This window comes from Nuphar pumila, chromosome 12, assembly GCF_984573655.1.
Source record: "Nuphar pumila chromosome 12, dmNupPumi1.hap1.1, whole genome shotgun sequence".
Taxonomy (NCBI): Eukaryota; Viridiplantae; Streptophyta; class Magnoliopsida; order Nymphaeales; family Nymphaeaceae; genus Nuphar; species Nuphar pumila.
In genome coordinates, this window is record NC_143260.1 from 30,990,755 (window position 1) to 31,004,888 (window position 14,134).

The 14,134-nt window shown below is 34.7% G+C and overlaps 1 pseudogene across 1 annotated transcript; it reads left to right on the forward strand.

The window, feature by feature from the left end:
* The first annotated feature begins 430 nt into the window (after positions 1 to 430).
* LOC149820520 (3-hydroxyisobutyryl-CoA hydrolase-like protein 3, mitochondrial) lies at positions 431 to 13,959 on the forward strand (annotated as a pseudogene). Its single transcript, XR_016426613.1, has 9 exons — positions 431 to 582; positions 7,979 to 8,080; positions 10,142 to 10,276; positions 10,392 to 10,488; positions 11,305 to 11,432; positions 11,537 to 11,715; positions 12,200 to 12,327; positions 12,460 to 12,561; positions 13,728 to 13,959. The product of XR_016426613.1 is annotated as a 3-hydroxyisobutyryl-CoA hydrolase-like protein 3, mitochondrial (transcript).
* The last annotated feature ends 175 nt before the right edge of the window (positions 13,960 to 14,134 follow it).

Below are 14,134 nucleotides of genomic sequence, written 5' to 3' on the forward strand. Positions count from 1 at the left end.
GAATCTGAACCTGAACCTGAACCTGACAGATATCCCGGTCTAATCACATATCCGATTAGCTATCTAATCTAATGCGGATCGGATTCGGCATGAGTTCTTTCATCGCACTTTGGGTCCGCATTAAAATCCAATTAGGCATTACCCGATCGGGTCAGATCCAGTAAGCCTACATCCTAACCAAATCCAACACACTTACAACCCTACGAAATTGGACTTAACAGAAACCGACCCGTTCCCGAACAAATGAAATGACAAAAATGCTCTTGGACCTCCGCTATAAATAAAGGGGTCCATTGACGGGGCATGCATCACTATGAGCATCCTGTACCGGCCGTTCCACCACACTCTGTTCCCTCGCTCTCGCCTTCAGGCCGCTGCATTCTGCAGCAAACCCTAACCCCTTCCCCTTCCGTCTTCCCCATCGCTCCTCCTGCTCCTTGAGGAGCTTCCCGATTGTCGTCCGGGAGCGATCTTTCGTATCCATGGCCGAAGCCGAAGCCTTCGTCAAGGGCGCCGTCCATCCGAACGGTCTCGCCGTGATCACCCTCGACCGCCCCAAGGCCCTCAACGCCATGAATTTCTGTAAGAAATTCGAGCAATTCGTTCTCCGTAACTTTGGATTTCATAGTTTTTTTACTTCTTTTGTTGTTTTTCTGTATGAGATTCGATTGATTCGGGCTGTAATTAGAGTATAGACGTTTTAATTGCTAATCTGATGAAAGATCGAGCTTCTATTGGATTCTTTCGTAGGTCATGTTCTTCTAATTCGTGTATAAATGTTTTTTTAGTGTTTAAGCTGAAAAATGAGTTAGATTAGGATTTTGCTCCCTAATTGGTGGAAGTTTAGTTTTGTTGCGGGTGATCATGTTACTCTTTTTGTTCCTCTCAGTGTGGCATCATTTATTCTGGAAATGCTGGTCTATGATGTTCAGATGTGCTGCTTTTTCCTGTTTGTATCAGTGAAAATGTTTTGCTTTTACCTTTTTTTCTTTTTTCAATTGCGAGAATATGTTCTTGGCTGCTATAATGACTCTTGGGCCCAAATTTTTTCTCTCAATTGACAGTGGTGGCAAATTCAACCTTCAAGTAGTTTTGAAAAGATGCTTGATGATGGGATATTTTGTAAAAAGTTTCCCTGTGTACTATTTACCAGTTAATGGACACGAAGCATTGACTTGTTGAGGTAGTCCTGTCAATATCACATTTTTCTAGATTATGGTTTCACTCACAAGGGGTGAAGCTTCCTGCACTTTCCCCTGTATCATCTTTTCCAAGAAATTTACATTTCTTATGCAGTTACTTGTTTACTGACAAGCATGGACTAGCATGCATTCCTCTATGTGTATTAATCGTAGTCACCAATATTGCTAATATTTTGAAAATATCGTGATATTATAGGTATTTCAAGGTCAGCAGTTATTTTTCTGAAATTTTCAAAATATTGCCACAACCTAAAATATCATAACATTCCTGAGATTTTCAAAATTTTTTATATATATTTTAAAGCCTTTTTCTATTTTTTCTTTATATTTTTGCAAGAAAAATACTATGAAACCTATTATTTCTTATCTTTTTTATTATTTATAGATTCCAAGATTTTCCCAAGAAAAATAACTTTTTGAAAATATCTGAGAAAAACCCTAACCCAGAAATTGTTAAAATAATGTACTCACACACACACACACACACACACACACACACACACACACACACACACACATATATATATATATATATATATATATATATATATATATATATATGTGTGTGTGTGTGTGTGTGTGTGTGTGTGAAATACCCGATAGGGGTATTTTGGTTATTTCACATAGTTTTAGAAACAACTATTTTCATTAAATAGGATATTTTTATTCATTTAATTTTTATCTTTTTTCTTTTTTAAATTGCTTTTTTATCTAAGCATTGGGGGTCCCACATGTAGTCGTTGGACCCCCAATGGTCATAAATATGATTGTTGGGGACTCTAACAACCATATGTGGGAACCCCCAATGGCTCCCACTTCTTTTCCTTTTTTTGTATAAATAGGGGGTTCCCCCTCTCTTGTATTTTATGGTTTTTAAAGCCCTCACTGAATAAAGGTCCATATTTTTTAAGTGTTGCCTCTTTGAAGGCTTTTTGTGTTGTCCCTTAGTGGACCATTTCGATATTCCCCATTGTGGGTTCTTGGTTGTCCACTATTGGACCGTGTGAATGCATTAAGCATTCTTATTATACATTTTCGCATACTTTCTAACATGGTATCAAAGCGAGGTTGTGATCGAGTTGTTCTTTGGTGCATCGGGAAGCATGCTATTCAAGAATTTTTAAGAAAAATGCTGAAGTATTTATTTTTCTCTCTTTTCTTTCTTAAAGTTATTCATCATGCATTCTTTTTCCTTAAGTATCATGCATTATGAAGAAATATCTACTCCATTGATCATTTATATGTATGTGTTTTCTTTGTCGTTATGTTTTTATTAAAAAATTAAATAAAAATGTATTTTGCACATTTAGTGTTTGTGTTACTTAATGCTTCATTGAACCTTTGCTTTTTCGTATATACACTTTTTCGTATGTTTTTTGAAAAATTTAAATGATAATTTTTAAAACCGGTGAACTTGTTTTTCGAAAAACTAGATATATGATTGCTCAAAACTTGCTTTAATGGGTCGGTAAAAATTTATGACCATTGGAGCTTTGAATTTATATTTTATGCCTAACTTTGTTTTGTAAGCATACCTTTTATATGAATGGTAAGTCTTTAAAGAAAGTTATGTTGAGATTAAAATTTTTGTGAGATATGTAGTGTAAAACTATTGATCACATACTCTTCTATACTCTCATCATATTTGTTATTTCGTATTGAAGGTATGTGCTTATCCACTAAAAAGTCGTATATGTGGCTTCTTATAATATTGTGTTTTTCGGAAAAATACTTGACATATATCATCTATGAAAAAATCCTTATTAAGTGTTAATTCCCTTTAACAAGGATTACCTAATGTGTCATTTCATATGAGCAATATTTGATTGATTTTTTTTATGACGCATGTTGAATTAAGATTAGTTCTTTATTAAAAGGAATGGTCTTGTATTACTATCATATGAAATATGGTTATTTTCTTTGCATCTTGATGCTCTTAAAGATTCTTCAATTTGATTGTCTTCAAGAGTTTGTCTCATTGTAAAATTTATGGATTTTATTAATGCTTGTTGCATAATTGTTGAATTATGAGATGGTTCTAACCTTTTAAGTCATGTTTTTGATAAACTTATGAGTTTTTGAATTTTTCCTCAATAAATATTTGATTTTCTAGATTTGTGCCTTAGTGCAATTTTATGTTGTTGTGAGGTTTTAACAAGTTCATAAATTTATTATCCTTTTTGAGTGTGGGTTTCTCCCACTCAAATGAAAGTTATTCTTCTTCTTGTATACTCTTTTTGAGTATTTTTGTTAAACCCTAGTGGTTCTTGTGAGTATATGCTCCTTGAGAACTTTCGTGGTTGTTGTGAGAAGATTGTTTGTGAGTATCTTTTGTAGATACATTTGTGGATTTCCTTTTTTTCTTACATGATATCTTTCAAAGATTCATTAATATTTGTGAACCTTTGTGGTTCTTTTGAGATTGGTTGTGAGTATCATTTGAAGTTTCAATTGTGGACTTCATAAATTTTCACATGAGATTTTCAAACTTCATAATCTTACCATCTTTATTAAAAATGCCTATATTGGCCTAAATTTGTTATTTGCTTATTTAAGATTATTGTCATTCGACATCTTGTATTGCATAAAAAGAATGTCTTTCGCACATACGTGCACATTTTCAAACATTTGAATCAATTACAATTTCATCTTATTGGCAGAATTTTCTAGCTATTCAAAAAAATGAAATAAATACTCAATGTCTATCTTGATGCAACCTAACAGGGTTTTACATTGTCGAAAAGAGTTACCTCATTCTAACAAGGTAGTTCTTCCAGTCCTATCATGATAGGGATTTCAAAATCCAGTGTTCATCACTGGTCAGGATTTTCAAAATCCAGTGTTTTCACTGGTCGGGATTATAAAAAAATCCAGCTTCTCATAACTGGTCGGGATTTTTCAAATCCAGTTTTTATAACTGGTCAGGATTTTAAATCCAGTTTCTTATAACTAGTCGGGATTTATAAAATCTAGTTTCTCATAACTGGACGGGATTTTCAAATCCAGTACTTTTCACTGGTCCGGATTTTCAAAATCCAGTTTCTCATAACTGGTCAGGATTTTCAAATTCAATACTTTTCACCGGCCGGGATTTTCAAAATCCAGTACTTTTCACTGGTCGGGATTTTTAAAATCTAGTTTCTCATAACTGGTCGGGATTTTCAAATCCAGTTTCTCATAACTGGTCAGGATTTTCAAAATCCAGTGCTCTTCACTGGCCAGGATTTTCAAATCAAGTTTCTTACAACTGGTCAGGATTTTCAAAATCCAGTTTATACAACTGGTCGGGATTTCCAAAATCTAAATCTCCATAACATCTGCTCAGGTTAAGGGTTAACCCTGAATCTTCTGCGAAAGGTCATCTATTTTAAAAAGCTGATTTAGTCTCAGCAATGAGACGCCCAAGATCATCCCTTTTCAAGCTTTAAGGAACCCCCTTTCTTTCTTTTGCAAACCCCTCTCGGATTTGTTCGTCCAAACTCCGAAGGTCCCATCATGGTTTCTTCACTTGAGGATTCCGTATGGTCATCCCTTTCAGGTTAAGGGTTAAGCCTGAACCTCGCTCCTCGAGGTATCATCCCTTTCAGGTTAAGGGTTAAGCCTGAACCTCGTTTTTCTGTGAGGTATTATCCGTTCAGGTTTGGGTTAAACCTGAGTCTCGTTCCGAAGATGTTGCATCTATTATCATTTGGTGTGCATATAATTGCACTTTATATCTATCATAGTTAAGTCTTGATTTGACTCTTGGATTATTCCAAATCGGTTTTTACACATGACATTGCTTAATATTTCATGTTGTGTTTGTTGTATAATAAGACTTTTTGGTATAAATGACTTCATTTTGAAGAATTGATTATATTAAGCATGATCCATGTTTATGCAAAATTATTATCATAAGGCATATTGTTGTGCATATGATTGATTATCTACCATTATTGGATCTTTGATTTGATCGGCTCTGTTTATAAAATCACCTATTTAGAAAATGATTTCCATAAGTGTTTTGTTGCCTTCTTATGACATTTATATTGTCCATCACAAACTTTATATAATGCATCAATTCTCTTGGCCTTGTTCCAGAGATGTTTGTTGGGGTGAGTTATGTGCATCTCGTGTTATGTCTTTTTAGATGATCAACTTGTAGTTTGACTCTAAATGACATGTGTGATCTCTGTTTGTGAGTGTATTGTATCACTCGTTTGTTCTTTGGCCATTGACTTTGTTATGGATGCTCTTAATTATATGTACCTGTGATGGATGACTAACTTTTGAAACCATAGTGTTTCTAGATATATTGAAAAATTAATATCCTTTTAATTGCATTTTCATTACAAGCTTTCTTACTCTAAGTGTCATCATATATAGACAAAAAATGTTGTTCACACCTTTGTGTGTTGTTTTAGCCTATGGTTGGCTTTGTGCTCTTGCTCTAGTAGCTGATACACTTGTTTTAAGTGTCATTATATGTAGACAAGAGATGTTTAGTTACACCTTTGTGTGTGTTTTTAGCTCATTGGTGGCTTTGTACTTTTGTTCTAGTCGCTAAATATACTTGATTTTGAGTGTCATTATATGTAGACAAGAGATGTTTGTTCACACCTTTGTGTGTGACTTTAAGCCCATTGTTGGTTATTGTACTCTTGTTGTAGTCGCTGATACACTCACTTCAAGTATCATTATATGTAAACAAGAGGTATTTATACACACCTTCATGTGTGTCTTTGGCCCTTTTAGTGGCATTATATTTATGTTCTTGTTCTAGTCGCTTATACACTTGATTTGTGGGTGTTGGAGGTCTAATGAATTGATTGCTTATAATGGATGAACTATTGTTGAGATTTGCAAAATTTCATATTTATGAGAATTTATAATTTGGTTTTGATTTACATTTTATTTTATTTTTAATCCTTACTACTTGTTTTTCCCTTACATAAAAAAATATTTGTTGATAAAAGTTCATATCTTTGATAATATATATGCATATTTGAAAATCACTTGACTTTATCTTTTTTTGGCTTGTACCCTATAATGGATTTGTGAATTTTACACATTAAGTGCTTGTAGTGTTTGGCCTTCTAGTGGGCTTTTGTATTTTCAAATATTTCATACCTCAATGTGTGAGGTTGCCTATTCAAATAACATTCATTCTTGACTCATGGGTGAATGTTTTGGTTTATTCAATCAAGTGTTATACTTGATTGGAATGTGTCTTGCAAATTCATACATGACATTTGATTGGCGTTGATTTCTTTTCATTCGAAGGTGTGTGAGAAATTATTAGCTCATCTTTTGTTGATAAAGTTAATTATCTCTTATGTATTGATTTATGTGTATTGAAGATACTTTCTTTGTGTGCCCTTGGGTACATCTCTTTGTGAGAAATTAGTTCTTGTATGAACATTGTTTCTTTGAAGACATTTCTAATGCATGAAACCTTTCTTAAAGCTCTTTAGTGTTGATTCAATAATAAGAGATGTCTTTATGCCTTTGTGCCTATTAAACTCCTTTGTGAGTATTTCTTGTGCCTTTGTAGACATAATTTTTCTTAAGAATATACTGAGTTTATCAAATTGTGTTTGAGTTTAAATCCTCTTAATGATATTTTTACATAGTGCTCGATTGAAATGCGTAGAATATCTTTTGCATCATTGTCTTGATGAATCATATGTTCCTCTTGATCAATGTTATGGTTTCTTGATTCATCTTATTTGAAATACCCTACTTGATTAAAATGCAAAAATATTTTTTACTTGAAGCTCTTTGGTTTGTTCTAAATGATCTTAAAGATGAGATAGAAGAAGTACATCATGGAAGGTGCTTGAGGATGATCACCATTAAAGACAGTTGAAGGCTGACATTTGCAAAATTCTTTCATATGCTATAAAGATGATGACTTTCATTGAAGACTCTTGAAGACTTGAAATCCTTTCTTTGTATCTTCAAACTTTTCGTCCTCCCCCCACAAAGTTTGAGGGGGGTGTTAAAATATATATATATATATATATATATATATATATATATATATATATATATATATATATATATAATACCCGCTAGGGGTATTTTGGTCATTTCACATAGTTGTTTTAGAAACAACTATTTTCATTAAATAGGATATTTTTATCTATTTAATTTTTATCTTTTTTCTTTTTTAAATTGCTTTTTTATCTAAGCATTGGGGGTCCCACATGTAGTCGTTGGACCCCCAATGGTCATAAATATGATTGTTGGGGGCTCCAACAACCATATGTGGGAACCCCCAATGGCTCCCACTTTTCCTTTTTTTGTATAAATAAGGGCTTCCCCCTCTCTTGTATTTTATGGCTTTTAAAGCCCTCACTCAATAAAGGTCCATATTTTTTAAGTGTTGCCTCTTTGAAAGCTTTTTGTGTTGTCCCTTAGTGGACCATTTCGATATTCCCCATTGTGGGTTATTGGTTGTCCACTATTGGATCGTGTGAATGCATTAAGCATTCTTATTATACATTTCCGCATACTTTCTAACTGAAATTACCTTGAACGATATAGGTGACTATGATATTAATATTAATATAAGTTTATAATGCCATTGTGTGCACACGTATTTGCCATTCTCTGTAGAAAATGGAAATGAAATCATTATAAGTCGAAGGCCTATTATTTTGTTTTTGTTGGGAGCAGCAATGATAACTACTCCATACAAGGTGTGATGCGTGAAGCATCTTATGTCATAAACTAAACATGTTCTTTTCTTGGAAGATGGAGTTTGATGTCTTGCTATTAGCTGTAATATGCAGAGATGGATATAAAATACACAAACTACCTTGATCAGTGGGCGGAGGATTCCAATGTCAAATGTGTTTTGGTGGAAGGCAGCTCCCCTCGAGCATTTTCGGCAGGTAATAAAGGCCGCTTGCAATTGTCTCTCCACTGATCCTGGTGTTTTTGAGTTGCATGTTATGCTTGCGTCCTGCTTTCTTGTGCATGCATATTCAAGATCTATCTTTCCATTTATCACTGCCTTCATTGTGTCTTTGTACTTCTGGGTGCTCCTTAGTTCTTGAAGGCAACATTCCTTACTAACCCAGGGATGGATATTAAGGGTGTTGTTGCTGAAATTCAGGACAAAACTACACCACTTGTCCAGAAGGTTCCTTTTTAATCCCTCATAAGTATCTTTTCTGTTATGAGTGACTATTGTGTGGTTGCACATCATCATCATTTCATAGATATCGTTACTTCGTGGAATGAATTTTCTAATTGTAGATGACTAAACCATGAGTGCATTCTGCAGGTGGAGATGTGAAGATTATCAGAACCCCATGCAATAAATCAGAAGTTTATGAGGTCTTGTTGTGTGATTCTGTGATCTTCTTAGTGTCATTTAATTGTTTCCCAGAGACAGAAAATTCAATAGAAGCGATGGCTTAAACGTGTGTGTGTATGTGTGTGTGTGTGTGTGTGTGTGTGTGTGTGTGTGTGTGTGTGTGTGTGTGTGTGTGTGTGTGTGTGACTGGTCCTGAGCATTGACAAGTTTTAGCCAACCAACAACCCTACCATTTCATATGTAATCAAGTATCTTAGCGACATACCATAAACCTGATCCTATAAGATTAAGGATGTAGTTTGTTTATACTATAATGTTCTTCAGCATTGCTGATGACAGTAGTATTCATTGCAATGAGCATATCATTGCATTTCCTAGATATTTAGATCTCTTATAGGTCTCTATGGCTTATAAATTGATAGCTTTTTATCCATGGGGTGACAGATTTATGCTTAAGATCACCCATGACTGTGCTTGCTTCTAGAATTCCTGCAATAATGATGTCTTGTTTTTTAGAAATTGCGACAATTAGTCTCCTTCAATTATGAATGATGAGTCTTAGCATAGATTTTTATCAGTGAATTAACAAAAAATTGTATATGGAGAAGAATATTTAAAAAATTATGTGCTTTCAATGACCGGATTTGGGCTGGACCTGGCCGGATCTGGACTTTGATATGACTTTAAGGTGATAGTACCAGGCCTTGGTCCTAGTCCATTTTGGACTTGGCTCGGGTAGGGGAAGATCTGTATACAAGATTGGATGATGAGAGCCAAACCTGGTAAACCCTCTATTTTGTTTAACTATTTTGTGTGTAGCATTTTCGGATCTGAATTATATTCCAATTTCCAAGTCAAACTTAGGTCTGGTTTGTAAACTTCCAAACTAGATCTGGGTCCATATACAACTTGGATCTTTTTTGTCCTACCTCATTAGCTAATCAGACCCTCTTTCGTAGGATCAAACCCTAATACTATTGGGTTGATATCAGGTCTGGTCAGGTAAGACCAAAGCTGTTGACAGTCCTAGTCACAAACATCACTTGGAACCGTGTCCTGCATTATATCATGCCAAAACAAACAGTTGGAATGCCCATCAACATAAAAAACATATGGTTAGAACAAAGCTTCAGCCTCTAATGCGTAAATGTGAATGCTAATACCATCAACTAGCAGCCTGGAACCTTGGAAAAAGCTTTTGTTTTAGCTCATCACATGTCTGACTTCATGGATTGTGTAGTGTCATTTAGTGCAGGAAATTTTGGTGAATCATTTTGTTTCTACAGTTATATGTGATATCATGTGATGCCTAATGATATTTATGTTCTGCATGTAATTTCTGAGAAGGTTTGTTGTTAACTCGTTGCTAGTTTACATTTCTTTTTCCTGATCGTATAAAGTTCAGTTTATCAAATAATATGAGTTTCATATTTGTGGACTCCATAGTTAATGCTTTAGACATTTAGTAGATGCTTTGAATTTTTTGAGAAAGGTTTGTGGAAATATTTTCTAAGCTTCTAGAAGAATTTATCCAGACATTTGCATCTTAAGTTTACGGTTTCTCATGTCTAGGAAGGTCAGTATGATGGGTCAGATCATGTCACTCTGTAATATATATTTTTTTCTCATGCAGGTATTTACTGCAGAATATTCTCTCATATGCAAAATCGCTGGGTACAAGAAGCCTTATATTTGTTTTATGGATGGTGTGACAATGGGATTTGGAATTGGTCTTTCTGGTCATGGCCAATATCGAGTTGTCACAGAGGTAAACTACACGTGATGTGCTGAGTAACTCTAGGGATGAAAATGAAATCTTTACAATTTGTTTTAGGGTCGGTTCTTCCATTTACTAACTATTAAACTCCCTGTTTTTTTTTTAGAAAACTCTTCTTGCAATGCCAGAAAATGGGATTGGTTTGTTCCCTGATGTGGGGTTTGCGTATATAGCAGCAAAAAGTCCTGGAGAAGGTGCAGTAGGTATGCATGAACATTAGTTACCAGGTTTTGTAGTTCTAATTTTGCAATTTTCAGCTATAGAGTCTAGCCCAAGAATGGCTGAGTTTTGAAAGATCACAACCTATGGATATTATGATGCATAAAAACCAATGTTGTTAAAACTGTATGACGTGATAAATCATAGTATTTTAGGTTCACACAGTGCAATACACCCTTATGTATTGGAATAAATAGGTGTACCGTATCATGAACATTTTTGTTATCAAGTTTTGTAGTTCTAATTTCACAATTTTCAGCTATAGAGTCTAGCCCAAGAATGGCTGAGTTTTGAAAGATCACAACTTATGGATATTATGATGCATAAAAACCAATGTTGTTAAAACTGTATGACGTGATAAATCATAGTATTTTAGGTTCACACAGTGCAATACACTCTTATGTATTGGAATAAATAGGTGTACCGTTCATAATCCAAGAAAAATAAAAACAAAGAAATTTCCACTCTTATCTTATTATCAAGAATATATAGGACATTGATAAAAAAAATGTCTTAGCTTTCAATGAAAATTCAAGTTTTCAAGCTTTTAAAAATTTAATGATTTATAATTTTTTTCATGCATTACGACACAGTTCGATGAACTTATATCTTAGATCATCTACTGTGCTTTTTACATTGATAAAAAACAGAAAAATATAACTATACATTTCAACACCCAGCGACCCATACAAATAATTTTCAGGATGTACATCATATACCAATATGTCCATTTGTGGATATGTGTGCATGCGTGTATGAATCATATGTTTTTTACTTGAGGTGGTTGACTTTTGTTATAGGTGCTTATCTTGGACTTACTGGAAAAAGGATTTCAACTCCAGCTGATGCACTGTTTGTGGGCCTGGGAACTAATTATGTGCCTTCTGGAAATCTAGTCATTGAAGGGAGCACTTCTTGAAACATGCTTGTACTTTTCAGCTCATATTCCTATAATTTTTTCTGGTGCTCTATATCTTCTTAAACAAGGGCAAATTAATACTGGTTTTCTTGCACTGTATTTTGTACTTGCAGTCCTGATGACCCCCACAAAGATGTGCGGGCATTGTTATCTGAATACAGCAAGGAGCCTGAATCTGAGGCCCACTTGAAAGTTCTTCTTCCACAAATAGTTTCCACATTTGGTTCTCATAAATCAGTCACTGAAATGATAGAAGAGTTGAAACAGCATGAACTATGCAGTGATGTTCAAGGTAAGTTGTTTCAAATAATATCTCATAATTATGAAACAGTGGTGGTGTTATGTTCTCCTTAATACTGTCCTCTGTTATGGTAAAATTTAATTACGATAGATCACAGAAATAATTTTATGATATAGCTTTCAAAGTATCCTCATGTTCAATCTGTTGCAGTTTCATGATCCTATGAAGGCATGGTAACCCCGTAGACTGAAGCTTTCCTTAGAACCCCTATCAAATTACCCGCAGCTAATGAAATTTGAAACATTTGGTTGACCTGGTGAATCTGTCACCATATTTTTTGTCTTGATCTTTTTTATTGTGTTCTTTTAGTTGCATTTCAAATAAAATATAGTTTTTTTTATTCTCTTTGCCATTCCTATTACCATTTTGTCCAGATGAACCTATAGATGCTTATAAATAATAAGAATGGAGTATTACCTGATATGTTGCTTCCAGGTTGACTTAATTATCTATGTTATCATAATCTTGTTTGCAGTTGCAGAATGGGCTAAAGATACACTTCTTGGATTGAGCAAAGGTGCTCTATTTTCTCTTTTCTTGACAGAAAGATACTTTTCAAAAGTGGCATCTGCAAAAGGGATTGCTGAGCATCATCTTTCTACAGTGAGTTTGTTTATTTTAGCCTTTCTGCACTTTTTGTTCATTATGATGCAGTGTCAGTCTACTTGAGTGCTAAGACCAGATTCCTGCACTTAAAGGCTCACAAACTGTGTTGCTTTTGTCCTTTTTGATTAGTTGCCTGGTGTTATGAAGACTGAATATCGTATTGCTGTAAGGAGTGCTCTTAGGGATGATTTTGCTGAAGGTGTTCGGGCAGTTCTGGTGGACAAAGACCAGGTTTTGATTCTTATTATCTTGTGAGCTCTGAAAAAGGACTGTTGTATGTTTGCATGAGTTTCTTGGTCAGGCTATGCTTAGTAACATTTTATCCTGTTCTCAAAACAAAAAAATATTTTATCCTGTTGATTAATTTCATCTCCTGCTTTTCAAGATTTTGGGCGAACTTCCCCATAATTAATTGATTAGAGTGAAAAGTTGAATTTCCATCTGTTAAGTTATTTTTTTAACCTTTAGCCACTATGCATCTCACTTCTCGTCATTTTGATTAATAATTTGTCTCTCCTGTAAATTATATGCTGCATTTCCCCCATCTCCTTTCTGGCATAATCCTTTTTAAGCAACATTACTGAAGTGGCTCTCTTCTGCTCAGAATAATTCCAAATTTGTTCTGCCAATTCACAATTTTACAATATTTGGGCTTCTCTTCAGAGCGCTTACTCTCTTCTGGTTCTGCTTAATCTAAAAACGTTTCCTCACCATCTGTTTCTGCCTCTTTTCTTCGTGCCATTTGCTTCTTGTGATGCTCTAGAGGCCAAATGCATGTCTCTGTCTGGCTCTTGTAGGATTTCCATTTTTCATCTATGTTTTTCGAGTTAGTATTATGTGTAGGAGTTGAGCCTGATAATTTCATGAATGATTGCTGCCACCGTCCGTGAACATTCTCAACATGGATGGAAGTTATCAGCCATTCTATGCACATTTTTGTCTTGCACCCCTTCATTTAAAGCCTGATGATGCTGGTGGTGGTACCATGCATGAAGCTAATGGATAGCCTCTATATTAGCATCCCATGCAATTTTAACCTTATTTTACTTTTTCATTTGGTGGATATAGAGGACCTTTGCCTTGTAGCTACGTCCATTGTGTTCCTCAGACTGATTTCATGTTCAATTTGATGATGGCATGGCAGAACCCAAAGTGGAAGGTTGGAGGATGTCGATCAGAGTGAAATGGACTCCCTCTTTGCGCCATTGTCTGGCATAAATGAATTTGAAGCATGATTTTAGGATGTTTATGCTGTGTCTTCTACTAGCAATTGCTAATTAGGTTGTGGATTATTATTTGCACCTATGGTACAAGTAAAAGATTGTACTATTTTGAATTAGTAATAATTGGCTTATTATGGATGCCACATACTTCTCAGGCTGGTTCGGTTTATGCAGGCTATGGTCGTTATGTTTCCATATGAAAGGATATGAATGAGAACAAAGATTTCATGTGAAATGAGAATCTAAACTTCTTCAAGTCCCAGTTTATTTGTTCATCACCAACTATTGGAAACTCTGTCACCCCTATTTGTTCAGCTTGCCTAATTCGCAGGATTGTTCAGACAATTGTTTCTGCGGACTTCTAAGATAAGTTTTTTTGGGCAATTAGTGTTTGTGAAGTGGTCCATGAATTGCAAAGGTAAGTGGACAAAGTGTTTGAATTGAACTGTGCAATTTAATCTCCTGTACCTACAGAACCTTTTAATTTTCCTGTAATAAAATACTATCGAGTCCTTTTAATTTTCCTTCACACCTATCAAAGCCCTATCTTTCCTATGTCTAAACACTTTTGTTATTTGGTG